The sequence below is a fragment of the Acinonyx jubatus genome, chromosome C1, assembly GCF_027475565.1.
Source record: "Acinonyx jubatus isolate Ajub_Pintada_27869175 chromosome C1, VMU_Ajub_asm_v1.0, whole genome shotgun sequence".
NCBI lineage: Eukaryota > Metazoa > Chordata > Mammalia > Carnivora > Felidae > Acinonyx > Acinonyx jubatus.
In genome coordinates, this window is record NC_069381.1 from 31,686,264 (window position 1) to 31,711,984 (window position 25,721).

The following is a 25,721-nucleotide window of genomic DNA, read 5'->3' on the forward strand; positions in this document are numbered from 1 at the left end:
GGAAGGAGAGGGAGGTAGGTGGGGTATCAAACTTGACATTGCACACCCCCTTCCCCCAACCCTTCCTGCTTTTTCAAGGCTGCGTGCTGTCTGTGTCTGAGAATCTGCTCCCTTGGAAATGACAGCGTCTCCTTCCAGGGCTGAGCCCAGAGGGCAGGGCTCCTGCCAAGGACAGGCTGAGGGTTGGGGGAGACGGGGAGAGACCTAGCAGAGGGGGGTAGTGAGCAGGAGAAGATGTGACGAAGGAGGAAAGGCGCTTCCAAGACTGACAATCAGTCACAGAGGCAGAGAGAGGATGCGTGTTTGCATGCGTGCTTGAATATGTGATCACATGCGTTCATCAGGTAGCAGGTGCATGTGGTTTGCATGTGTGGGTGTGACTGTGTGTGAATGAGTGTGCATGAGAACCTGTCAATGTATGAGCGTTATCAGTGCATGACTCTGCATGTGCGTGGTTTGGGGTGTGTGTGTGTGTGTGTGTGTGTGTGTGTGTAAAGAGTTCACGTGCACGTGTGCCTGGGGTCAGCGCGGGCTGGGCTGGTGAGTGGGGTTGACCTGTGACTCTCTGGGTGTGAGAGGAGCCCTGGCTCTGTCCTGTAAGAACACCTGGGTAGGGGGCCCTTGTAGGTGAGGCGGTGTCTAAAAGGAGGGACCATCTGTAGCTTCCTTCAGGATCCCCTGACTCCTCACCTCACCCCACCACCATCAGCTGACAGTCTTCTTTCCTGGTCTAGGCCAGCACCCCCATTGGCCTCCCCTGCTGGCTGCTGGCCTCAACAGTGGGTGGGGAGGGGCAAAGGAGGGAAGAGGAGGGGAGGAGTGACCGGCCTCCTAGCCCCAACCCACGGTGCTGCCAGGGAAACATCCTCCTCCCACCCCCCACCCCCAATCACCGTGATTCCTGCTGTGAGGGAGAGAGGAACCCTCCGTTTCCATGGCAACCTAGCAGCCCTGCTTCTCAGCCTGAGCCCAGGCTCCTCTGAGCCACGGAAGGAGGTGGGAAGAAAGCCCCTCCTCAGGCTGTCGAGCCCCCACCAAGCGCCTCACCTCTGCACCCCGACCCCCTTGCTCCTCGGGCACCCGCGACCCCACTGGGACTCCTGGAGTGTGCGCTCCATCACTACTCCTGGGGTGTGGGGACCTGTCTTGTCGGCACAGGCCCAGAGCTGAGCACGAGCTCTGGAGAGTGACAGGATGGGCTGAATTCCAGTCCTCGCCTGTAAAATGGTACTAATGTCACTACCTCTCAGGGCTCTCGTGAGCAGAAATAAAATAGTGCCATGGAAGCTGTGGAAGGGTTTTGTGGGTGCCGAGCACGGGGTTGGGCGTGGGCCGCCAGGGTGGGTCGGGGGGGGGGGGGCACCGGCTCTTGGAACGGGGCAGCCTCTCCCCTGCAACCCCACCCTTGGCTCTCCCTCCCACGGAAATGCCGGCGTGCTCCGGGCGGTGCACACGACACTGCTGGGGGCAGGGGGCTCTGTGACCGTGCAAACCTGGAAACAACCCCAACGTCCAGCAAGAGAGACGTGGTGAAATGAATCACGGCCCATCCACCGCCTTACAGCTCTTCCGAAGGGAGTACGTGTGCTGATATGGCACAATCACTAAGACATATTGCTAAGTCAAAAAATGCAGTTGAAGAACAGGTTGCCATATGACCCCAGCTATTGGCATGGGGGCAAGCGTAGGTGTGTAAATGTCTGGAGGGGGACTGCGAGCACTCAGGCCCGACCGTTGGCAGTGGTTACCCCACATGGAGGAATGAGACTGGGCCGGGGCCAGTGAAGGAGAACTTCGACTTTTTCTTCTATGTCTCTCTGATCTGTCTTTACGGCAAATGTAATTCAAAAATTAGGTGTCACTATTGTTATGGTTGAAGAGAGAAAACACCCCAGAGACGCTCAACGAAGAGGGCAAGAAAGTACAGTATCCCGTACTTGAGAAGCTTGGAGGAGAGAACAAAAGTCAGGAGGGCTTCCAGGAGGAGGAGGAGGAGGAAGAGGAAGGCCAGCTGGATCTCAGAGCAAGAGTGGACCCCTGGATTTGGAGCAGAGAGAGGGCAGTCCAGGCACAAGGGAAAGGTCAGAGGCGAGGGCATGTGCCACCGGAGAGGAATCTTGAAGTAGGAGAAATAGCAGGAGAATTGGCCTTTTATGACTGGGGCGAGTCTCATCTTGGCCATGTCCTGGAGCTACCTAGCACCCTGGGCAAATCACTTATAGGTTCAGTGTCCCCATCTATAAATGGGCATAGTGGTACGGACCTCAGTGGATGGATGTTAAGACTGACCTCAGTTTGGAGCAAAGTGTAAAGTAGCAGATAGATGGGAATTTATTGTCAGTTTCTCCCAGGTCTCAGGGAGAAGGCATATTGGGTTGCAGTACCTTGGCAAGCCATGGTCAACCCTTGACCAGCCTGAGCTGGGAAACACTCACACTCGAGGTGTTAGGAAATACAGAGCCAGCAGGACTTCTTAAGCATGGGAAGGAAGGTAAGATCCAAAAATGACAAGAAATCTTTATTTAGGATCCACATTATGCCAATCATGAGCTATGTATTTTACATATTTACTCAATCTTCAGAGGTACTTTATGGGGTGAGTATGCCCATTTTTACAGGTGGGGTAATAGAAGTTCAGAGAAATTCATTCATTCAGCAAACACTGATTGAGCAGCTCCCATCCAATGTTCTAGTTGCCAAACGAATGGAAAGTCCCGGTCCTCACGGAGCTTACAGCCTGCTTAGGAGAGATGGACGTCAACGCAAACAAATCTATGATATGATGTCAGGTGATAATGAGTGCTGTGCAGGAAACAAAGCTGAGTAAGCAACAGGAAGTGGTAGGCAGGTGGCTCTGTCTTCAAGCAGAGGACTGAATAAAGCAATCATAAGAACACCTGAGCAATAGCTGGTGCAAAGGCCCTGAGGTGGGGACATGCTTGGGGTAATCAAGGTGGGACAAGAAGCAGGTGTGGTTGTGGTGTGGTGGGCAGGTGTGATGAGAGAGTGGATGAGGATGGAGGGGATTGAGGGATACAGGGGTGTAGATTGGATAAGACTTTGGAGGTCAAGCAAGGACTATGGATTTAATTCTACACGTGTTGAGAACTAGAGGGGTTTAACCAGAAAAGTGGCCTAATCTCAGATTTATGCCTTAAAAGGATCGCTCTGGCCACTGAGAATAGATAAGACTGTGGGGGGAATGAGTGAGAGTATGGGGGTCAATTAGGATGTGGCCATACTAGTCCTGGTGAGAGGAGAAAGACGGTGTGGACCATAGTGGCAGATGCAGAGGTGGTAAACAGAGTCAGATCTGAAATATATCTTAAAAAGAGACCCAACAGGATTTCCTATTGGATTAGATGCAAGAAGCCATGAGATTAAGAGAGGAGTCAAGGAAGACTCCAAAGCTTTGGGCCTGAGCAGCTGGGTCAGTGTTGATGCCATTTTCTGAGAAGAGGGAGATGGGGGAGGAGCTGTGTTGGGGACAATCAGGATTCACTTTAATTTTGAGATCCCGGAGACGTCCAAATGGAGATGTCAGGTAGGTAGCTGGATGTATGTGATGGGAGTTCACGGGCGATGTCAGGACTGAAGATATAAATTGGGAAGTTGTCAGCATATAAATGTTTAAAGCCGGGGGATAGGATGAGATCACCCAGAGAGAGAGTGTAGACAGAGAGAAGGGTCCCTGAGTGCTTCAGCATTTGTAGGGCTAGAAGAGCGGGGGACTCAGAAGGTTCACCAGCATCCCCCCGGAGTCATTCATGGTTGTTAAAACACACACGCTGGGCCCACTTGGGTGGGTCAAGGGTGGGGCCCAGGAGCTGCCGGGTGCCACTGCCACCGCAGCTGCTGGTGTAGACACTGTACTTTGAGAACTACTGGTCTCGGGGAAGGAAGAGTTGCCGTGAGGGCATAGATTTTGGAGCCAGGTAGAACTGATTTCAAATCCAGCCTCTGCCACTAACTTGCTGTGTGGTCTTGGGCAAGACAGTGCCCATCCTTGAACCTTAGTGTCCTTATCTGTAAAACGGGAATAAGAACACCCATTACTCAGGGTTATTGTGAGGGCCAGACAGATGAGCCTCTTCTCTGCTTCCAGCATGGGTCCTAGACAAGCTGGGGTTCAGGACATGTTATCTCTACACCCTGGGAAGCCCTGGGGCTCCATTCACCCACGCGGCTCTAGGCGGTCAGCTGGAAGCAGGGGAGAGGCGGCCTGGAGAGCAAGACATAGACATTTTGATGATCTGCCCCCGGGGCAGTCCTGAGACCTGGGTCCCTCCGGAAGAGGCAGTGCGCTGAAAGGCAACCTCAGCCCTGGTCCCCGCTGTCCTCCAAACACCTTCTGCCATCCGTGTTTTCTCTGGCCCCACGAAGGGCCCCTCCTGCCCTGACTCTTGCAGATTTTCATCTCTTCCTGCCCCCGGTGACCAGTGGCTACTTCTCACCCTCCACCCCCTTCCCCTGACCTTGGCGGTGAGCCGCCCCCTGAAAGGGAGTGTGGCCTGGCCTGGAGTCAGGCAGACGAGGGCACGGCAGCCGGGGACCGGGGCAAGCTGTCGTTTCCACGGCCCAGGGAGGTGTGGGTACTGACGCTGCCCACCTAAGGCTCAGTGGGCACTGGCAGGAAATGCCTATAAAAAGGCACCAGCCCTACAGTAGGTATGCGGTCTGCGTTCGTCTCTTCCTGTCCTCACTACTCCCCATCAAGCAAGCCAAAGCCTTCCTCTCTGCTGCCTGCAGAGGCAGCCGGGCCTGGATGTGCTGAGAGGAGGCTGCCTTCCCATCCCCCGTTGCTTTTTAATGCCGTTAACAATGGATTCATTAACTGGGATTAATCTCATATACCAGCTCTCTATCCCCTTGGCTATTAATCACTCACTTCATTAACAGGACAGCATTAGCCAACCTGGGAGTGAGACAGGGCGCCCATACCAAGTACCTGTGTCTGTACCTTCTCATCCTTCCCCCTCACTGGTTCATCTTCTTGGTGCCTTTCCGCTTCTGGACTGGTTTCTGCCTCAGTCAAGTAGAGTGTATGCACCTCTCTCCCCCATGTTTCCCAAGGTGCCCTGGTCTCTGCCCCTGATAACCTTCTCAGGGTCCATTTCTCTGTTTTTCCTCCCAGTGTGAGGCCTAACACATAGTAGGTGCTCAGTGCAGGTTGGCTGAATGAAGCGTGGAGAGATACAAAGAAAGAGACGCCAATTCCAGGAGGCACATTTTTCTTAAATTGCCTTTTCTGTTTACAAAGATAATATATGCTCACTGTACAAAATCCAAACAATACAAGAAAGGAGAAAAGGAGAACATAAAAATTCCCCGAAATCCCCACCATCTCAGGATAATAACCTTTAGCGTTTGTTGAGCACCCTCTCAGATCTTGAGTGATATACATATAATTTTACCTAAATGGGATCTTACTACGCATGCTGTTTTGCAACCTGCTTTTCCACTCAACAATATGTTGTTGAGATCTTTCTGTATCAGTGAATATAAATATACTCATACTCTTTTAATGGTAACATAGCATTCTGTTTCATGGACCTATCATAATTTAGTCGATGGATCTCCTACTGACGGACATTTATAATGTTCCCATTTTCCTGCTGATGTATTTGACATGAAGAAGCACATCCATGTATATGTATATATCTCTGTGCACTTGCCTAATTAACTCCTTAAGATGGATTCCCAGGAGTGGAATTTCTAGGACAAAGGGTTTGCACAACTAACATTTTGGTATAATGTGGCAAAGCAGAGCTGGATGCCTGGGATTCAATACCCGATCTGCGATTTCCTAGCAAAGGGACCTTCGGCAAATTACTGAACCGCTCTGGGCTTCAGTTTCCTCATCCGTAAAATGGAGAGAATAATAAGATTTAGTTTGTGGGATTACTGTTTGGATTATGACATGCTGAGCACTTACAACGATGCTTGGTGTGTAACAAGGAGTGAGTGTATTAGTGACTGCGGTGGGTACGTTGGCCCACTGGCCTCCAGAGACACTGAACCTGTCCCCATTGTCCCTTTCCTTACACCACTGCCAACGATAGACACCCTGGCCAGGTGTTGTTCGGGTTTTGTTGTTGTTTTTGTTGTTCTGTTTTTTGGGTTTTTTTTAGCTTTTCTCCCTCAATTTTTTTTTATTGTGGTAAAATATATAACACACAAAATTTACCATATTAACCATTTTTAAGCGCATAGTCCTGTGGCATTTAGTACATTCTTGGGCAGCCACCATTATCATTCAACTCCAGAAATCCTTTCATCTTGTAAAGCTGAAACTCCGTATCCATTAAACACTAACTCCCATTTCCCCTCCCCGCACCTCCCCCCCCAGCCCCTGCAATGGCCATTCTCATTCCTGCCTCTGTTTCTGACGGTGCTAACTACCTCATAGAAGTGGGGTCATATATTTGTCTTTTTCTCACTGGTTTATTACACTTAGCATAATGCCCTTAAGGCTCATCCATTTTGTAGCCTGTGTCAGAATTTCCTTCCTTTTTAAATGTTTATTTATTTGTTTTTGAGAGAGAGAGAGAGAGAGAGCAAGTAGGGGAGCAGCAGAGAGAATCCCACGCAGGCTCCTCACTGTCCATGCACAGCCTGATGCGGGCTTGAACCCATGAACCGTGAGATCATGACCTGAGCCGAAATCAAGAGTTGGATGCTTAACTGACGGAGCCACCCAGGCGCCCCAGAATTTCGTTCCTTTTTAAAGCTAATATTTCATTGTATGCATAGCCCATATTTTGTTTATGCATCTGTCTGTCCACGGACACTTGGGTTGCTTTCACATTTTAGCTATTGTAAATAACGCGACTACAAATGTGGGTGTACAAATATTTTTTCAAGATCTTGCTTTCAATTCTTTTGGATATATACCCAGAAGTGGAATTGCTGGATCGTATGGTAATTCTATTTTTAATTTTTTTGAGGAAATGCTTCACTGTTTTCTGTGGTGGCAGCAGCATTTTACATTTCCTCAACAGTGTACCAGGGTTCCAATTTCTCCACATCCTCACCAACACTTGCTATTTTCTGTTTTGTTTTGTTGTGTTGTGTTTTGATAGTAGCCATTCTAAAGGGTGTAAGGTCATATCTCATTGTGGTTTTGATTTGCATTTCCCTAATGATGACTGTTGAACATCTTTTCATGCGCTTGCTGGCCCTCTGTGGGTATTATTTGGAGAAACGTCTATTCAAGTCCTTTGCCCATTTTCTTAACTTGGTTGTTTTGTTGTTCCTATTGAGTTGTAGGAGTTCTTTACGTAGTTCAGACATTAACCCCTTAGAGGATATAAACTTTGCAAATATATTGTCTCAATCTGTGAGTGGCCTTTTTACTCTGTTTATGGTGTCATTTGAAGTACAAAATGTTTAAATTTTCATGAAGTCCAATTTATCTAATTTTTCTTTCTTCACTTGTACTTTTGGTGTCCTGAGAAATAATGTGCTGGATCCAATGTAAAGTTTTTGCCCTGTGCTTTCTTCTAAGAGCTTTATTCTTTTTTAAGTCTTGCCTTGAGGTCTTTGACGCATTTTGAGTTAACTTTTGAATACATAGTGTTGAGTAAGGACCCAACTTCATCTTCTGCATGTGGATATCCAGCTTTCCCAGCTCCATATTTGGAAAAACTGTCCTTTCCGCACTGAATGGTCTTGACACCCTTGTCAAAAATTATTTGACCGTGTACTTGAGGATTTATTTCTGGGCTCTCTCTTCTATTCCATTGGTCCATACATCTGTCTCTATGCTACTACCACACTGTTTTGAGTACTGTAGATTTTTAATATGTTTTGGAATCAGTAAGTACGAGTCCTCCGGCTTTGTTCTTTTTCCAGATGGTTTTGGCTATTCAGGGTCTCTTGAGATTCCACATGAATTTTAGGATGGCTTTTTCTATTTCTCTACAAAAAAAAAAAGATCATTGGGATTTTGATAGGGATCACACTGACTCTGTAGATTGCTTTGGGTAGTATTGACATCTTAACAATTAGTGAGTCTTCTAATCCATGAACACGCTGGGAAGAGAGCGCCCCTTTCCTCACACTGTTGCCAATGACAGACACCCTTATCAGTTAAAAAAAAACTTTTGTCCACCTGATAGGTGACAACTGATACTTCTTTTTCTTTGCATTTCTTTGATCACTATTGAACTGGAACATATACTCAGTTCTTAATGGGCGTTCACATGTCATTTTTGAATTGTCTGATCACGTTCTTTGTCCATTTCTCTACTGGAATATTTATCTTTTTTTTTTCTATTTGTGGGACCTCTTTTACATATTAGAGATAATATTCCTTATGGTTTTCTACTTCATCTTGATCTTCCATCTTATTTATTTTTTGTCTTTCATAAATACTTGATTTTTATGTGGTCAAGTCTGCCAAGCTTTTCCTTTAGAACTTTTGTGTTTCATATCATGCTTAGAGAGACTGCTTTTCCTTTAAACAATACCAATATTTACACTTTGCTTTAGTACTTGTGTGGTTTCATCTTTTTACACTTTATGTTTTTACCCTTTTGAATGTATTTCTGTGTAAAGGCTCCAGCTTTATTGTTTTCCAAACGGTTGGTCAATTATCTCAACAACAAATTTGATTATTCGATCTTTCCCCCAGTGAGGACTAGAGAGGGGAAAAGGGTAAATAAACAAGGTTCCAAGACAGAAAGGGATGCCAATAGGTCAAAAGAACAGTTCAGACAAGATTCCCCAGTCTGCTAGCAGTGAATCCCTGTGGAATCTCTCTTCACTGTGGTCCCGCTCGCCCTTAATGGGCAGAGGCAGGATGTTACAGGGTTGAGGCAGACCCGCATTATTATTGGAGCCCTTTCCGGAAAGCTCTACATGTGCAGCCTTGCTCTTAGCTCTCAGCAATTAAGAAGAAAATCTGACCTTCTTGTTTTGGAGTTAATAGTAAATTGCCATGTAACTTGGGATCTTTGTCAGCCTACTCTCCTGTTACCTCCCTGCCGTCACCCACTCCGGCCGCTCACCCAGACTCTCCACACTACCACATTAATATAGAAGTAATTCATCCCATCTTCTTCATCCACACTGCCACTGCCCTAGCAGTGAGCGTCATCCTGTCCTCTGGATGGCAGCCCCAAAGCTAGGGCAGTCTGTGTGTGTGTTTGGAGGTGGGAAAAAGGGAGGACAGGGTGATGAGAGCAGTAGCTCCCAGGTTGCCTGTGCAGCAAGAAGCCTGGATTCTCACCATCGGTGCTTACACCCACATTCTGGCTGCTGGCATCCTCTTTGCCAATTTGTTTAAGGCAGCTTGGATTTTGACTGAGGTCTGGGTCTGGGCACAGAGAGGAGTTTGTCCTGAAGTTCCTGGCCAAGTAGGGGATCCTGGAAGATGTTGGGAGTGGTAGATACAGCTTGTGGTCTCTTTCCTGGGAGACAGAGGCTTATGTGATCTCTATCCGCCACTCTCATCCCCAGCTTATTGACACAGCTTGGATCTGGGGCCAGGAGGACAGGCACAGGCAGCCTGGAGCTTAAGGCAGGCAAAATGCCAGGCCGGACAGTCATCTCGTGGGTGCTGTGGGTGAATTATGGCACCAGGGTCCACAGAGCAGGCACAAATCATGGGCTGTCAGGAACGGGGGAAAGGCAACGCCTGCCCTCCTCCCCCAGTTGGATTTATGGGTTCAGGGCCTGGGTCTGGGTTCAAGATGATTGGACTTTACCATGTTTCATTTCCCCAGAATGTTCCTGGGGAAGAGCTTGTCGCCTAAGACTGTGTATGTGTGAGCGTGTACATGTATTTATCATTATACATGACTTGCTGTGGCTGTGCAGGATGGTAAGTTTCTGCATAGCTCTCTGTGTGCTTCTGATTTTATTTTTGCATGGCTGACCATGCATGAGCTTTGCAGGAGTGTGGGCTTTGTGTTATATGACCCAGTGAGCTGTTTACAGGGTGAAGATCTCGTGGAGCTGGGAAGTCCAAGAGTTTTTTGTGTGTGCGTCCGTTGGAGAGTGGGTCAGGGAGGGGCTGAACTTGGGATGTCTGGGTAGCTGATGTAGCTCCAACCAAGAATAGGAGACTAGGAGGGAAAGTAGTTTGGGAAGGACAGTTTTGGGTGTGATGAGTCTGAGGTCTTGGCAGAACATTGAGGGGACACATCTAGAAAAGCAGGGCTGGGCTTAAGGGAGAGTGAAGGGCAGGAGGGCCTCGGTTCAGGCTGCCTTCCAAATGCATTCAGATGACAATGCACTGGGGGATGCGGCGCTTGGCTAGAATGAACAAAACACACACACACACACACACACACACACACACACACACACCCTCTGAAAGCTGAAAGGATACGTGCTGTGTTAATCCCATCTGGACAGAGTTCAATAGGAAATTTCCAAGGGTTGTTGGGATGGCATAAGTTGTGCCCAACAGTGAGAGTCAGGGAAAACTTCCTGGCAGAGGTGATTATTCAGCAGAATCATAAGGAGAAGAGAATGCAGAGGGAAAAGGATAAATGCCCTGGCATTAGGGATTGGACATGGGGATAGATTCCACAACATTTGGTGCGAGGAGAGCAAACGATTTTGATGACAATGAGCCCCTAGGAGGCTGGGGCTGTTGACTACTCATCATGGCATTTCGAACACCTTGTGCGGGAGTAGGTGGTCTGGATGTTGAGTTGACCCGGAGTCAACGTCTGAACCACTATAACTAGAGAGAGTCCAGGAAGTTTACTGAAGGGGAACTTTGAAATTGACACAAGGCATTGGGTAGGGACTGACGGGAGAGGGGATGGGGATGCTAGGTACTTAAAGGGGGTGCCCAGCCCTGCCCAGCTCCTTCAGCCCGGCAGATCTGCCATACCGTGTTCCATTTTTAAAACCCAGACAGTGCTCTACCCATTCGCTTCCTCCATGACTTGCCTCCAGAGCTGTTGGTTTGAAACCATCACCTTGCAATCCTCCTCGCCACATTGCCTCCTGATCTTCCCAACCTCTGTGTGACCTTGACTCACTTTCCTGATCACGAACTTGCCAAGCTCAGTGGGTGGAGCAGCCTTCTGTCTGATCGCTTGCTGAATACGCCAGGGCACCAAAGGAAGGCTCAGCTAGAGAACACCCAGGACTTGAGAAGACCGTGTTTATCCTCTGCTATCAGGGCATGGATGCAGTGCAAAAAGGTACAAGTTATATTTGAGGGATCCAAGGTCCAAGACATGCTAAGAGGTCTAAAACCGGATTTCTGGGGGCTACAGGGAAGGAGGCCTATGGTGCCACACCTGGATCATGAACAAGGTGAGTGTCCCGGTAGGTAAAGGTAAAGTAGAGGCTCTCAGAGTCTGAGGTCTGCACAGGTGGATATAGACAGAGGTCAGCCTCAGTGGCACAGGCTGTGAGCAGGGGCTGCCTGGGACCAGAAGTAACAGAAGACCTCAAACTTGGCAGCCTGAAATGGTGAAAAAAAAAAAAAAAACATGCATTATCTCACATAATAGGAGCTCCCTCCAGAAAGGGAAGATAAGCTCCCATGCTGTGGCTCAATGATGCCATCAAGGACCCAGGTTCTTTCTGTCTTTTGCTGCTACACTGAGTGTATTGATTTTGTCCTCAGAATGGCTTCCCTCGGGGTCACAAAAGGGCTGCCCCAGAGTCAGTCACCCTATCCAGACACCACAGTGTCCAGTAAAAGAAAAGACCCTCTCCTCTGGGTGTTCTTGAGTGAGAAACCTTTCCCCCAAGCCTCCCATTGGGCTCCTCCTTACTTGCCTTTGCCTCTCCTGATCATTGACCAATACTAACTTGTGTCAGCCAAGAGTCTTCCCTGGGGCTGGGTCTGCTTCTCTGAAACATATGTCCCAAAGAGGAAGGAGGACCCCTGCACACAACCAGACTTCTTTTAGGAACGAGGAGGTGGATGTTGGGTAGACAATGAATTATCTCTGTTCCACCAGGCCTCCACCAGTGCCAGAGAGATGGGTGCAAGACAGATCTGCAGGAAGTTGTTGCAAAAGCTCCATATTGGGAGACCAAATCTAGGAACCGGTTATTTGAGATGAGGCCCTACGTCCCAGTGGAATCAGCAGACAGGTCAAACTACTAATTAAAAAACGCGTTTATCGCCATCTCCGCTCCAACATGTCCTATGCCCACTTCAAAACTGGAATCCCTCACAAACCCTACAAAATCCTACATGATCTAGTCTGCTTTTAAAGCCCCATTTGGAGTTCTTCTCCTCTCCTTTCATATACAGTGCTCCTTTCTGCCTCGGGGCCTTTGCTTACGCTGCTTTCGCTCAATTTTTCCCTTTTTCATTCACCTACTTCTTCCCCTCACTCTTAAGTCAGGTCACTCCTTCTTCAGTATATTCCATGGCTCTCTACAAGTCTGTTTGGTACCTTCAGGGAACTTGTCTATTTACCCGGCTAGATTACAGTCTCCTTGCAGTCAAGGAAGGTATCTTATTGTACACTATGCACTCCTCCCTAACGCAGTGCTTGGCACATAGTAGGCATTTGAAAATATTTTTTTGAATATATGAATAAATGAATCCCTACACTTAGGAACAGATGTGGACCTAAGCCTTGCTTGGGCCAGGACAATGGATAGATTAATGAAGAACCTGTTCTACTGGAAGCCCCTGGTGGTTTCTAAGCACAAAAAGGGCATGCCCACCATGGGCTCAAGGGCAGTGAGGACACCAGTGTGCACAGGATGGGTAAGAAGGCCCCTGAGGACCCTGTGCTCATCATCCAGGCACAAGGTTCCAGCCACGGAACCGTGTGTTGGGAATTGGCCATGATATTGTAGAAACAAGATGGGTTAGAATGGCTGAGTGTTGGGAGCAATGGCTCTGAGTGAATGAGAATGGTGATTTTATTTCCCATCAGAAAGGGTATATGAGATGAGCCGTGTCAAGAACTTAGTCTAGTGTCTCAGTAAATAATTAAGCCTTGACTTTGCCTTTACCAGCTTCTTACACTGAATGATTTACTGCCCCTATTCCTCATTCCAAGCCAGTTCTGAATTCGTCCCAGTTCTCTTTCTCGCCCCAACAAAAACTCCCCGTGTGGATGCAGTGGGGCTGTACTCTACCACGCTTACCCTTTCTGAGCTTCTGTTTCTTCTTCCAGTGAAATGGGAGTAACAGTGCCCCCCTCACCTAGCTGGCGTGAGGGTCAAATAAGATAACACATTGTAGGGTGCTTTAGAAACTGTAAAGGACTGTAAGGAATCACTGTTCTTATTATTTCGTTGGAGTTGGGCTCGTTCCTGGGCCTGGCATCTGCTCCGACTTTCCCAGTTCCTGTTTCTTGCTCAGTCTCCGTTTTCTTGTAGCCACCCACGTTTCTGGCACTGACAGCGTAAGGATATAAGATGACATCCAGGGAACGAGAATGTAGAAGAAAAAGGAAGAAACGTGACAACAACCAGCAGCTCTCTCTCTCTCATTCCTCTACTTGGGGATGACCCCACCACCTGTCTCAGACCCCACATCTGGGCATCATTCATGTTCCAGTTAGCTAAGCCTGTGTAACAAACCACTTCAGTACTTAGTGTCTTAAAACAGCAGGCTATTATTACCTTTCATGGTTCTGAGGGTTGACTTGGGCAGGTAGTCCTAACTCAGGGGCTCTGGTAGGGTTGTAGTCAGAGGGCAGCTGTGGCTGGAATCATCCAAAGGCTTGCCTGGATGGGACGTCTAAAATGGCTTCCTCTACTCACGTGTCTGGTGCCTGGATTGGAATGGCTAGAATAGCTGGTGGCTGGCCAGGCATCTCTCTCCATGCTCTCGCCCTCTCTACGTGGCTAGAGGGGGCTTTCTCATAGCTAGGGGTTTGAGCGTATCTAGCCATTTTACATGGCAGCTGGCTTCTCCCAGGCTGAGGTGGGGGCTTCGTGGCTTCTTCTGATCTAGCCACAGAGGTTAGAAGGCACTGTTGTTGCATTTCATTGGTGACAGGGATGGCCCAGATTTGGCGTGGTAGGGGAGTACACAAGGACCTGGCTACCGGAAGGCATGGTTCCTTTGGGAGCCATCTTTGGAGACTAGCTAGCAAGAACATAGTCTGGATTGAATCATTGCTCTGAGGAGCCCTCTTAAAGGTCAGGGCTTGGGACACAGGAGGAGCAGTGGAACTGCTGAAGCCCCCCAATTTTAATATTTAATATTTATTTATTTAATATTTTGGACTTTCACAAAGAATAGAATGTGAATTAAAAGTTCTGAGGCTCACTTCAACAGAGAAGAGATACAGATGTCGAATAAGCATATGAAAATATGTCCAACAATGTCAACCATTAGGGAAATGCACAAAAAACCACAATGAGACATTACCACACACCTACCGGAATGGCTAAAACAATAATAATTTTGAAAAACTGATAGTATCAACTTCTGGCAAGAATGAGAACAGCTGGAATTCACACTCATTGCTGGTGGGAATGCAAAATGTTACAGACGCTTTGGAAAAGAGTTTGGCAGTTTCTTAGGAAGTGCAGACATTGCTATGCATCCAGCAATTCCACTCGCAGGGATCTACCCTAGAGAAATAAAAAGATACCTTCACGCAGACCTGTACACGAATATTCCCAGAAACTTTATTCATAACAGCCAGAAAAAGAAAAAAAAAAAACCCAAACCCAAATGTTCACCAATTAGTGATCGAATAAACTAACTGTGGCACATCCATACAATCAGTAATAAAACAGAATGAACTGCTGATACGCAGAACTTCATGGATGAATGTCAACAGCATTATGTGTAGAAGGCTATCTATGGCATGATTCCATTATGATAACGTGGAAAAGGCAAGGCTATAGTGACAGAAAGCAGATCAGTGGTTGCCAGGGGCTGGCAGGAGGGGAAGGAGTCGAGTCCAAAGGGGCACAAGGGAACTGTGTGGGGTGATGGAGGTGTGCTATGACTCGACGGCCAGGGGGTGGTTACACGGCTGGACGTGTTTGTGAAAATCTGTCAAACTGTGTACCTAAAAAGGGCGGGTTTTCCTGAACACAAATCATGCAGTCCTGAGGCTAACAGTTCGAAAATGCAGAGCCTCTTCTCTCTCCTGTGCTGTTTCCGGTTTCCAGTGCACCTGCACACGAAGCACATCATATCCCCACCCCTGCGTCTTTTCCTGGTCACTCTTCTCCCTCTCTTATCGCCTGGAGAGCTCCTAATCTATCCTTCAGGCTTCCAGCCAACTCTCAGTTCCCAGAGAGCCTTTTCTCCCTCTCCAATATAAATTCGGTATCCCCTTTTAACTGTTCTTCCTTCTTCTGTAGAAAGTAAGCTCCGTGCGGACAGTGGGGATGTTTTGTTCATCTCTGCATAGTTCGCACTTGGCACATTTCATGAATTAAGAAACGTGGGGAGGATGTTCCGTACTGCATGAATTTGTTTTTTTATAAGGATGCACCACTTTCTTCTTTCTTTCCTTTTTTTTGTATTTTTAAACTAGTTAAGAATTGAAATGATTTGAAAGTACATACAGTACAAGGTAAAAGTCATGCACGCACACATTTTAAAAGTAGAAATAAGGTTCTGCCTTTTCTTGTTGGTACCCAGAAGTCTCACTCATTCTTTTTAATAGCTATGTAATATTCCAGAGTGCAGTTCTACTATTTTCAACACGAGTTAATCATTAGTGGCCATTTAGGGATTCCCCCTCCCCTCATATTTCAGTGTTTCCTTATTTAAAATGCTGCATTATACATAGGCACATATGTGTGAGTATTGCTGAGGGATGGATTTCTAGAAATTTGAGCTGTTAGAAAAGAAGTTATATGTATTTTAGATGTAGAGAATATCTATCCTATTCCAAAAAGATGTATGCAAATTCATATTGTCACCACACTCTATGAGAGAGCCCATGTGTCCACACCCTCACCAATTCTGGATAGCGAATCAACCTTGCCAATTTTCACCACTCAGGCTAAAATGCTATCTCATCATTTACATTTGCATTTCCTGCATTATTACTGAGGCTTGGCATATTGTCTTCTTTTTTAATGTTCATTTATTTTTGAGAGAGAGAATGCATGTGTGAACGCATGTGGGGGAGGGACAGGGAGAGAGGGACAGAGGATCAGAAGCGGGCTCTGTGCTGACAGCAGAGAGCCCTATGCGGGGCTCAAACTCACCAACTGTGGGATCATGACCTGAGTCAAAGTCCAACGCTTAACCGACTGATCCAGGCTGTGCCCTGAGGCTGTGCATATTTTCATGTGATTATTAGCTATTTGTATGTTTTGCACTTTGAATTCCTAGTTTTACCTTTTGCCCGTTTTTATGGGGTTGTATGTTTTTGTCTTAACTGATTTGTAGGAACTCCTTGTGTATGTATGATATGGAAATAATCAGTTTGAAAGTTATAAATAACTTTTGGGGGTGATGGATATGTTCATTCTTGATTGTGGTGATGGTTTCACAGGTGTATACTTATGTCAAAACTCATCAAATTGTACACTTTAAATATGTGCCGTTTATTGTATGTCAATCATACCTCGATAAAGCTGTTGAAAAGAGAAAGTACATAGTTAGTAATATATTTGCTCCCGGTTGTCCTTTTTCTTTAAACTTTATTTACTTCTTTTTTGTCATACAGGAGTTTAATGTGTCAATTATTTATATTCCGGTCTGGAGTTGTCTTAGCTGTGTGACTTAGGCAAATTACCTAACCTTTCTGTGCCTCAGTTTTCATATGTAAAATGAGGCCTTGAGTACCTCTGCATAGGGTTGTTGTGAAGATTAAATGGATTAATACACATGAAAAGGTCTTAGATTGGTAACCACTGCAGGGCATCACACAATAAAGATTAACTATTATCATTGCTTGGGATCTCAGATCTTACTTTAGGTAAACCTCTATCCCAATATTATAAGAATATTCTCCTTTATTTTCTTCTAGTTTTGAATGTTTAGTCTTTTAGTCCATTTGAAAGTTACACTTATAGATGGTGTGAGGCAGGGGTAAAATGATGTTATTTTCCCTGGGAATAGACAGTTGTCCTGACACTATTTACGGCATGACCTATCCTTTCTGCACTAATTTGAAATTACCTTCTGACCTACATAGTAACTTTCCATGTATAAACAGGTCTGTTTCTCTATAGTAATTGGGCCCTTTGCTCTATGTATTCATTTATTTATTTTTTATTTTTTTGCTAATACTGATGAATTAGAATAACTTCTCTCTAACAATAATCCCATCATAATTCTTGGTGATGTCCACATTCAAATAGGTCATTTTCCCTATACCCTGGTCTCTCAGTTACTTGATTTCTATTAAGATCTGGTTTCTCATCCACTCATGGCCATGCTCCTGCCACAGACCGAATCATGACCAATAACTCTGACATCCCCATAGCCCAGTTTAAGCAATTCACCTCTCTGAGCACCACTGGTAACCTTTCCAGCTCATTCATTCTGTTCTTCTACTCCAACAATTCTTTAGCCCACCAGGACCTACAATCTGTTGGTGCTTCTATAGTTTCACTATCCTTACTCTGTACCCTGCCCGGTCCAGAGCCCTTGGTTCATCACCCTAACCCCCTCAACTTCCTTGTTCCTCACTCATCAGGGAAGCTCTCAACCCTCACTAGGCCCCATTCTCCATATGCTCCTGGGTCTGAGGGAAAACATGACATGCTGACCAATCTCATGTTAAATTCATGGCCATGAAGCTCAAGTGGACTCTTGGTATTGTAGGTGAAGGCAAGTATCCTAGGTCATTTGCTCTCCTACTCTCTCATTTAACACCTTCTCATATTTCCTCAAAAGACTTGAACAGCGACTTCATAAAAGCAAGTATCCAAATGGGCATTGACTGTATGAAAGTGTGCTCAACCTTATCAGTCACCAAGAGAATGGAAATGAAAAGCTTGGTGGGGCACCATGACACCTGCCTCAGATCGGCTGAAATTAAAAAGACCTAGGAGAGTACCAGGTATTGATAAGGATTGCAGAACAACTGATTGCCGTGCTGGTGGGAGTGTAGATTGGTATAAGCACTTTGAAAAACTACTTGGTAATATCTACTAAAGCTGAATATACGCTTACCCTCTTATCCAGCTATCCCACACCTACCGTATATACCAAACACAAAGGCATATGCTTGTGTACCAAAAGATACATGCAAGCATGTTCAGGTAACATTAAGTATAATCCACAGACAGTAAACAATCTAAGTGCCCATCCGTAAGAATAGAATGGATGCAGAATTTGTGGAATAGTCATAAAGGGCATGCTATGTGGTGATGAAAATGAATGGGCTATTGCTATATTCAACATCTCACAAATAATGTTGAGCAAAAGAAGTCGCATTGTATGATTCTACCACACAAGTTTCAAAAACAACGGAATTAATTTATGGTTAGAATAGTGGCTACCTTGGGGAGGAAGAACTGGATAATGACTGGGCATGAGGGACCTTCTGGGGTGCTGGTAGTACTCTCTTTCCTGATCTAGGTAGGATTTACATGGATACATGAACTTGTGAAAACCTACCGACTTGAAGCTCATGATTTGTGCAGTCCTCTCTACGTATGTCATACCATAATGGAAAGTTGTTATGTATGCGCGCATGTGTGTGTATGTATGTATGCATAGATAAGTATATATAAATATATATATGTATATATTTGTATTCCTCTCTTGACCTCACTTTTACTTCCAGCTGTTATACTGTTTCTCTTCTTCACTTCACAGCAAAACTAAAAAAAAAAAAAAAAAATTGTTCATGTTTATGATCTCCCAAGTTTTTCTGTCCTCAACGTTCTGCTGAAATCGCTCTTGTGAGTGTCACCAATGACATCCATATTGCAAAATGCAATGGTCAATCTCAGGCCTCATTGAACTTGACCTGTCAGCCAAATTCAACACATATGACCCTTCTCTTAGGCACACTGTCTTCACCTGACTCCCAGGACACCACTCTCCCGGTTTCTGACAGTCATCTTGGACTCCTGGGCTAGCCCCTCATCTCTTGTGTAAACATTGGAGTGCTCCAGGGTTTAGTTCAAGGCCCTTCTTTATCTATATTCTCTGGCTGGTATGTTGATGAGTTTCTCAGCTTTTTTTTTTTTTTTTTTTTTTTTTTTTTTTTTTACCTATATACTCATGATTCCCAAATTTATGTCTGCAGCCTGGATCTCTTTCCTGAGAGGCCTCATATCGCCAATCGTCAATCGCCACCTTGATAAATTTGCTTGGGTGTTTAATGGGCGTCTCAAACTTAACACATCCCCCAGACTCCTCGCCTCCTCCCATCCCCTCAGGGTGCACCTCCTCCCGCAGCCATGGCCTGTTCTTCCAGGTGCTAAGGTCCCACAGCCCACACTAATCTTCAACTTCTCTTCTTCCCTCACTTCGCCCAATCTGTCTCCAAGCAAAACTCACCCGCGTCTCCATCACTTTTCATTACGTCTAAAACTATGACTCTGGAGCAAGTCACCTTCATTCCTCCACTGGGCGCTTCCACGAGCCCCCTACCCAACAGGCCTCCGCGTTTCTGTCCTTACCTCCTTCTTTCAGGCAGGATCTGCCCATGACAACAGAGAGCGGTCCACGAGGGAAGGTAATACTGACACCGGCTACACAGTGACAGCTGAGAAGGCAACTAGGACACTGGGAGTCAGCCCCCATATTGCCAACAGCAAGAAGCTGTGACCACCTGTAGATCGTATGCATGACAGGCAAAGGTGGCGTTACCTTCACCCAGGGGCCAGAGTTACTTTGAAAGAAGTTGTGAGCAACATAGGCCTGTTGGGCTGGAGCTAGGAGCACAGAGGGGTGGTTAGTGATGTGGGAAGGACTGGCTTCTCCCTCCTTCCAGGCCTCTTGTCTCCCACCGGGCCTTCTCATTGACAGGGTCTTGCCAGAAGGCAGCTGACGCAGGATCCCTGGACATGGCCTGCAGGGTCACTCCCCCGCCAGAGACCAGGGCAGGGGGGACATGGAAAAATGAGTCTGAGGCAAAGATGCCAAGGACTAGCTCACTGTAGCCCCCATTGTCCATTCATCCCTGGGAGATCCAGGTCTCGTGGGGCCTGAAGCGTATGCAATTTGCGGAGCCCTCATTAGGAAGAAATTAAAAGACGAGAAATACTAAGTTAGGAATGAAAGTAAATATTTAGATGAAAACACAAATCACGGCAAAACACAGAGTTGTAACAGGCCAATAAATACCACAAACGGATGACATCGATCGGGAAAATAACAATCTCTTTTATCAATTGATTGCCTGGCCTACCTCTACATTACTTTCTTTTCTTTTTTTCTTTTTTTAATGTTTATTTATTTTTGAGAGAAAGAGTATGAGTGGGGGGAGGGGCAGAGAGAGAGGGAGACACGGACTCTGATGCAGGTTCCAGGCTCTGAGCTGTCAGCACAGAGACTGACACAGGGCTCGAATTCACAAACTGCAAGATCATGACCTGAGCCGAAGTCGGACACTTAGGCTGAGCCACTCAGGTGCCCCTGAAGTAGTTTTTTTTTTTTTTTTTTAATGTTTTATTTATTTTTGACTGAGAGAGAGAGAGAGAGAGACAGAGAATGAGCGGGGGAGGGGCAGAGAGAGAGGGAGACGCAGAATCCGAAGCAGGCTCCAGGCTCTGAGCTGTCAGCACAGAGCCTGACACGGGGCTCGAACTCACAAGCTGTGAGATCATGACCTGAGCCGACGTCTGTCGCTCAACTGACTGAGCCACGCAGGCACCCCTCTACGTTACTTTCTCCCTTGTATTTTTTGGCTTCATATTCTTTGTCATACCTTTTCCCATGACAAAGTCATTTCATAGAAAGAGTACAGAAGTGTTCTTTATTGCACTTGATTGCCTTCTTTTTAATTAATGGTTTAAAAAAGCTTCCTCCATTTACCCAACTGGTTACGGTAAATTTTTAGAACTGTCAAGTTTGGGAAAGCTGTGTCAAGTTTCTTTCATATGTGAACTGCAAGATTTCTGGGCCTTTCAAGTTTTCTTGTGAAGTGACTAATTTTTTAAGAATTCTGTGAGTTGACAGCACTCGGGTAAAGCTCTCACATCACAGTCCCGGGCAGCGACACGGTGGGTGGTAGGCGGGTTCCTAAAAGCCATTCGTGCTCCAGGACAGCCGGCAATAACTTCTAAAAACATAGGAAGAACTGTGAACCACACGAATATATCCCTGAACTCAAACTGAACTCACACTGGAAGTACCCCAGCTCAATTTTCCCCAGCTGGACCCCAAAAATGCCTGTGGCCATTCCAGCACTGAGAGCTGATATGGTAGAAAAATCAAGAAAGAGATCAGCTGGTCCTAACCAATTGTGGTTATAGTATCATGCTTTTGCAAGTTTTATAAAGTGAATGACCGCACGAATGCGTTGCTGGAAACTTGGAAGGGGCCGGGCAAGTGCAGAGTTCTTCAGGATGAAGCGGGTAGACACCTACAAGAGACAGAGTGGCCCTTAACAAAGTGTAAGTTGAATTGTGGACCCCTCTGCTCTATGTGCTCAGAAGGCCTAAAAAATCGAATCCTTACAATCGTGCCCCACCACTCCTCCCGGACCCCACCTTCTGGTCCCCTCCCTCTGGCTCCTGCTGTTCAACACACCCTGGCCTTTTGCTCTTACTCTCGCATTCCTACCACAGGGCCTTTGCTCTGGCTTTCCCCTCTATCTAAAACTCAATTCTCCCAGATAGATGCTTATCTTATATCTTCTCTTCCCTCAGGTTCTTATTCAAATATCACCTGCTGTATGTGCTTCCTATTGTGACTGTAACAAATGACCACAAACTTAGTGGCTTAAAACAACACAGATTTATTATCTTATCATTCTGCAGATCAGAATTCCAAAATGGGCTGGCAGGGCTTCATTCCCTCTGCAGGCACTAGGGAAGAATCCATTTTCTTTCCTTTTCCAGTTTCCAGAGGCCGCCCATGTTCCCTGGCCCACAGCTGCGTCTCTCACCTCTCTTCCGACTCCGAAACGCCTGCCTCTTTTTTTTTTTTTTTTTTTTTTTTACCCCCCTCATAAGGATCCTTATGATTACATTGGACCCACATGGAAAATCCAGAATCATCTCCTCCCTCAAGATCCTGAATTTAATCATCCCAGCTCATCCCAGCTAAGTCCCTTTTGCCCTATAACCTAACATATTCACAGGTTCTGGAAGTAGGACCTGAACATCTTTTATATATATATATATATATACCATATATATGATATATATCATATATATATCATATATATCATATATATATATAAAAGATCTTTTATATATCTTTTATATATGATATATATGTCATATATATGTGTGTGTGTATATATATGTGTGTATATATATATATATATGTGTATACACACATATATATATATAATTTATCGTCAGATTGGTTTCCATACAACATCCAGTGCTCATCCCAACAGATGCCCTCCTCAGTGCCCATCACCCACATCTTTAGGGGGAAGGGGCATTCTTCTGCCTACTGCATCTTCCTGGTAAGACCCTCCCCTATCATCCTTTTGTTGTTTTTAAATGTTTATTTACTTTTGAGAAAGAGAGAACATGCTTGAGAGGGGGAGGGGCAGAGAGAGAGGGAGACAGAGGATCTGAAGCAGGTTCTGCGCTGACAGCAGAGAGCCCTATGTGGGGCTTGAACCCATGAACTTTGAGATCATGACCCGAGCCGAAGTTGGACGCTCAGTCAACTGAGCCACCCAGGCGCGTCCCCATCATCCTTTTAAAACGTTGGAAGTAGTGGGGATCTTGTCTCGTCCCTGCCTGAGAGGAAATGTTTCCTGTGGTCCACAGGTATGTATGATGTTTTCTGCAGTTAGAAACCTGTATCAGTCAGGGCACTACCAGAGAAACAGAACTGCTAGGAAATATATATGAACAGCTTTATTGCAATTGTGGGGGCTGGCTAGGCAGGTCCAAAATCCATACTGGCAGGCTGTCAGGAAGGGTGGGTGGAACTCACAGACAAGAGCTGAAGCTGTGGCCCACAGGTGGAATTTCTTCTTCTGCAAAGTCTCAGTTCTGCTCCTAAAGCCTTTCATGTCGTTGAATCAGGGCACACCCAGATTATCCAGGATAATCTCCCTTAACTAGAGTCACCTGATTATGGACTTGAATCATACTACAAAATATGGTCACAGTAATGCCTAGATGAGTGTTTGCATAACTGGGGACTGTGGCCTCACCAATTAGACACATAAAACTGACCACTACCAGGACCCTTTATCAGGTTAAGGAAGCGGATTACAAATTCTTATCATCTTGTTAGAGACGGCCATTTAGTTTTCTTCCTTTAATGTATCACTATAGAGAATTTAAAAATAAAGATTGGTTTGTAATGTTAGAATCTATGTTTGATTCTTGGGATGAAACCTATTTGCTCGTGATTTATTGGTCTTATAATACATAGCTAGATTAAATTTGCTACCATTTTATTTATGAGTTTTGCATCAGTGTAATTTTGATTGGGCCACTTCCTTGTGTGTGTTGTCTCAGTTCAGTTTTGGTCTGTTGGGGTTAGTGGCTTCCATTGAAAATGACAGAAAATTCAACTTGAGCTTGTTTTAAACAGTGGTTCTGAGAGCTGGAGGGTACGGGGTGGGGGTAGGGCATACCTGGAGGCAGGGCTCCATTCAGGGCTCAGATACTGTAATCAATGCTCGTTCTCTCTCTCTGTCCTGGTTCTGCTTTTCCCTTGTGTCTGCTTTCGTCTAGGGCTCCACACAGCAGGCAAATGGTGGCTCCAGGATCTATAGCCCAGAAGCCACTGAAAAATTTGTTCTTAACAGGATCACATGCCCATTCCTGAACCATTCACAGTGGTCGGGAGAAAGGAAAGCTGAACGAGGTTTATGTGCCCAGCCCTGGAACGAGGGATGGCGTCACCTCCTCTGGAAGTAGAGACACAGACCAGGGTGGAGAGGGAGACGGCTCCCGCTGAGGGTAATCAGGGTGTGGTTACTAGAAGGATGAATGAACACTGAGGAGAAAACCACAGATGCCCACTCCAGTGCTAGCCCAACAGACTGGATTGGGGAAGTTTTCCGTCTTTGTTCTCTGCTTTGTAGCTATTTAAATAGCAGAAGTTATTGGTTCCTTGAAGGTTTGCTATAACTCACTGTTAAAACCATTTTGGGCCTGATGCTGTTTTTAGAAGCATACTTTGATGATCTAATTTCTTCTGTGTATGTTAGCATTTTTTACCTCTTCTTGAGCCATCCAGGGGAATAAATAAATTAAAGAAGCAGCATTTGGTTTCATTTACCAAGTCAACATTTGTTTCTCATTTCATTAATTTCTGCTTTTATCTCTATTAATTCCTTATTTTTATAGAGGTCCCCCCCCTCTAATTTTCCTATTCCCAATTGCTTGCATTCAACTCTCTTTCCTGTTTTCTAATAAATGTGTTCAGGCTATACATTTTTCTGTAAATACTGCATTGGCCTTAACAATTGAATTCATTATATGGTGCTCTCAGTGCCATTAATTTATAAATAATCATTTCAGTTTTGAGTTTGTCTTTAACCTGAGAGTTATATAGAATAGCGTTTTAAAATTTCAGGTTGCTGAGGGGCACATGGGTGGCTCAGTCAGTTAAGTGTCTGACTTCAGCTCAGGTCATGACCTCACAGCTTGTGAGTTTGAGCCCGGTGTTGGGCTCTGTGTGGGCTCTGTGCTGACAGCTCAGAGCCTGGAGTCTGCCTCGGATTCTGTGTCTCATTCTCTCTCTGCCCCTCCCCTGCTCACACTCTGTCTGTCTCTCTCTCTCTCTCTCTCTCTCTCTCAAAAAATAAACGTTAAAAATTTTTTTAAATGTTTAAAATTTCAGGTTGCTGAGTATTTGTTACATTGTTTTGCTACTCTTTTATCTTTGATTCTAGTTTTTTTTTTTTTTAACATTGTAGTCAGAAAATGTAGCCTATATGATGTCTACTTTTTGGAATTAAGATTTTTCTTCAAGCCAACTTTAATGGATGGTCAATTTTTGTTTGTATCGTAGATATTAAAAAACAACATGTAAATGTATATTCTCAGTTCAGTAAATCTTCTTATATAAATCTCAAATCAAACTGACTTCTTTTTCTTTACCAGATCTATCAGCTTTTGAAAGGCACAGATGAATGAAGTGTCATTACAAGTTTGACAATTTGTCTTTGTAGTTCTATTTCTTTTATATTTTGATACTTTGTTGTTTAAGTATAAAATGTATTTCATTGTCATAATTCCTTGGTACGTTGTACCTTTTATAGGTGCTTTATTTTGAATTCTATTAAATCTTATACTAATATTTTCATGCTTTCGTTTTGTTTTGTTTTGTTAGCATATATTCATTTTTCCATTCTTCTATTTTTCTTCCTTTTTGTAGTACATTGTTTTAAATGCAACTCTTCAAAATAATTGTATTATGTGTGGACATGTGTATATGTTGTTGAGATTTCTTTCACCCATTCTGAAAGTCTCTGTCATTTAATAAGAGAGTTTAACCCATTCACAATTATTGTGATTTTGGTATGTTTGGATGTCTCCCCACCTGCTGTTCAATTGATCAAGTTTTCTTTATTTTTATTTTTCTGTATTTTTTGGCAAGTTATGTGTATTATTTCTATTTTTGTAATGCTCTATTTTTTTAAGTTCATTTGTTTTGAGAGAGAGAGAGAGAGAGAGAGAGAGAGAGAGAGAGAGAGAACCCCCAGCAGACTCTGCACTGTCAGCACAGAGTCCAACATAGGGCC

General features: G+C 45.2%; 1 long non-coding RNA gene across 1 annotated transcript in view; it reads left to right on the forward strand.

Annotated features, from left to right (window-relative positions):
- The first annotated feature begins 8,258 nt into the window (after positions 1–8,258).
- LOC128313497 (uncharacterized) overlaps positions 8,259–25,721 on the forward strand; it is a 30,058-nt gene continuing 12,595 nt past the window's right edge. The window contains exon 1 of the long non-coding RNA XR_008294301.1: positions 8,259–12,072. This is a non-coding gene — a long non-coding RNA (uncharacterized LOC128313497). The remainder of the gene's footprint in view (positions 12,073–25,721) is intronic.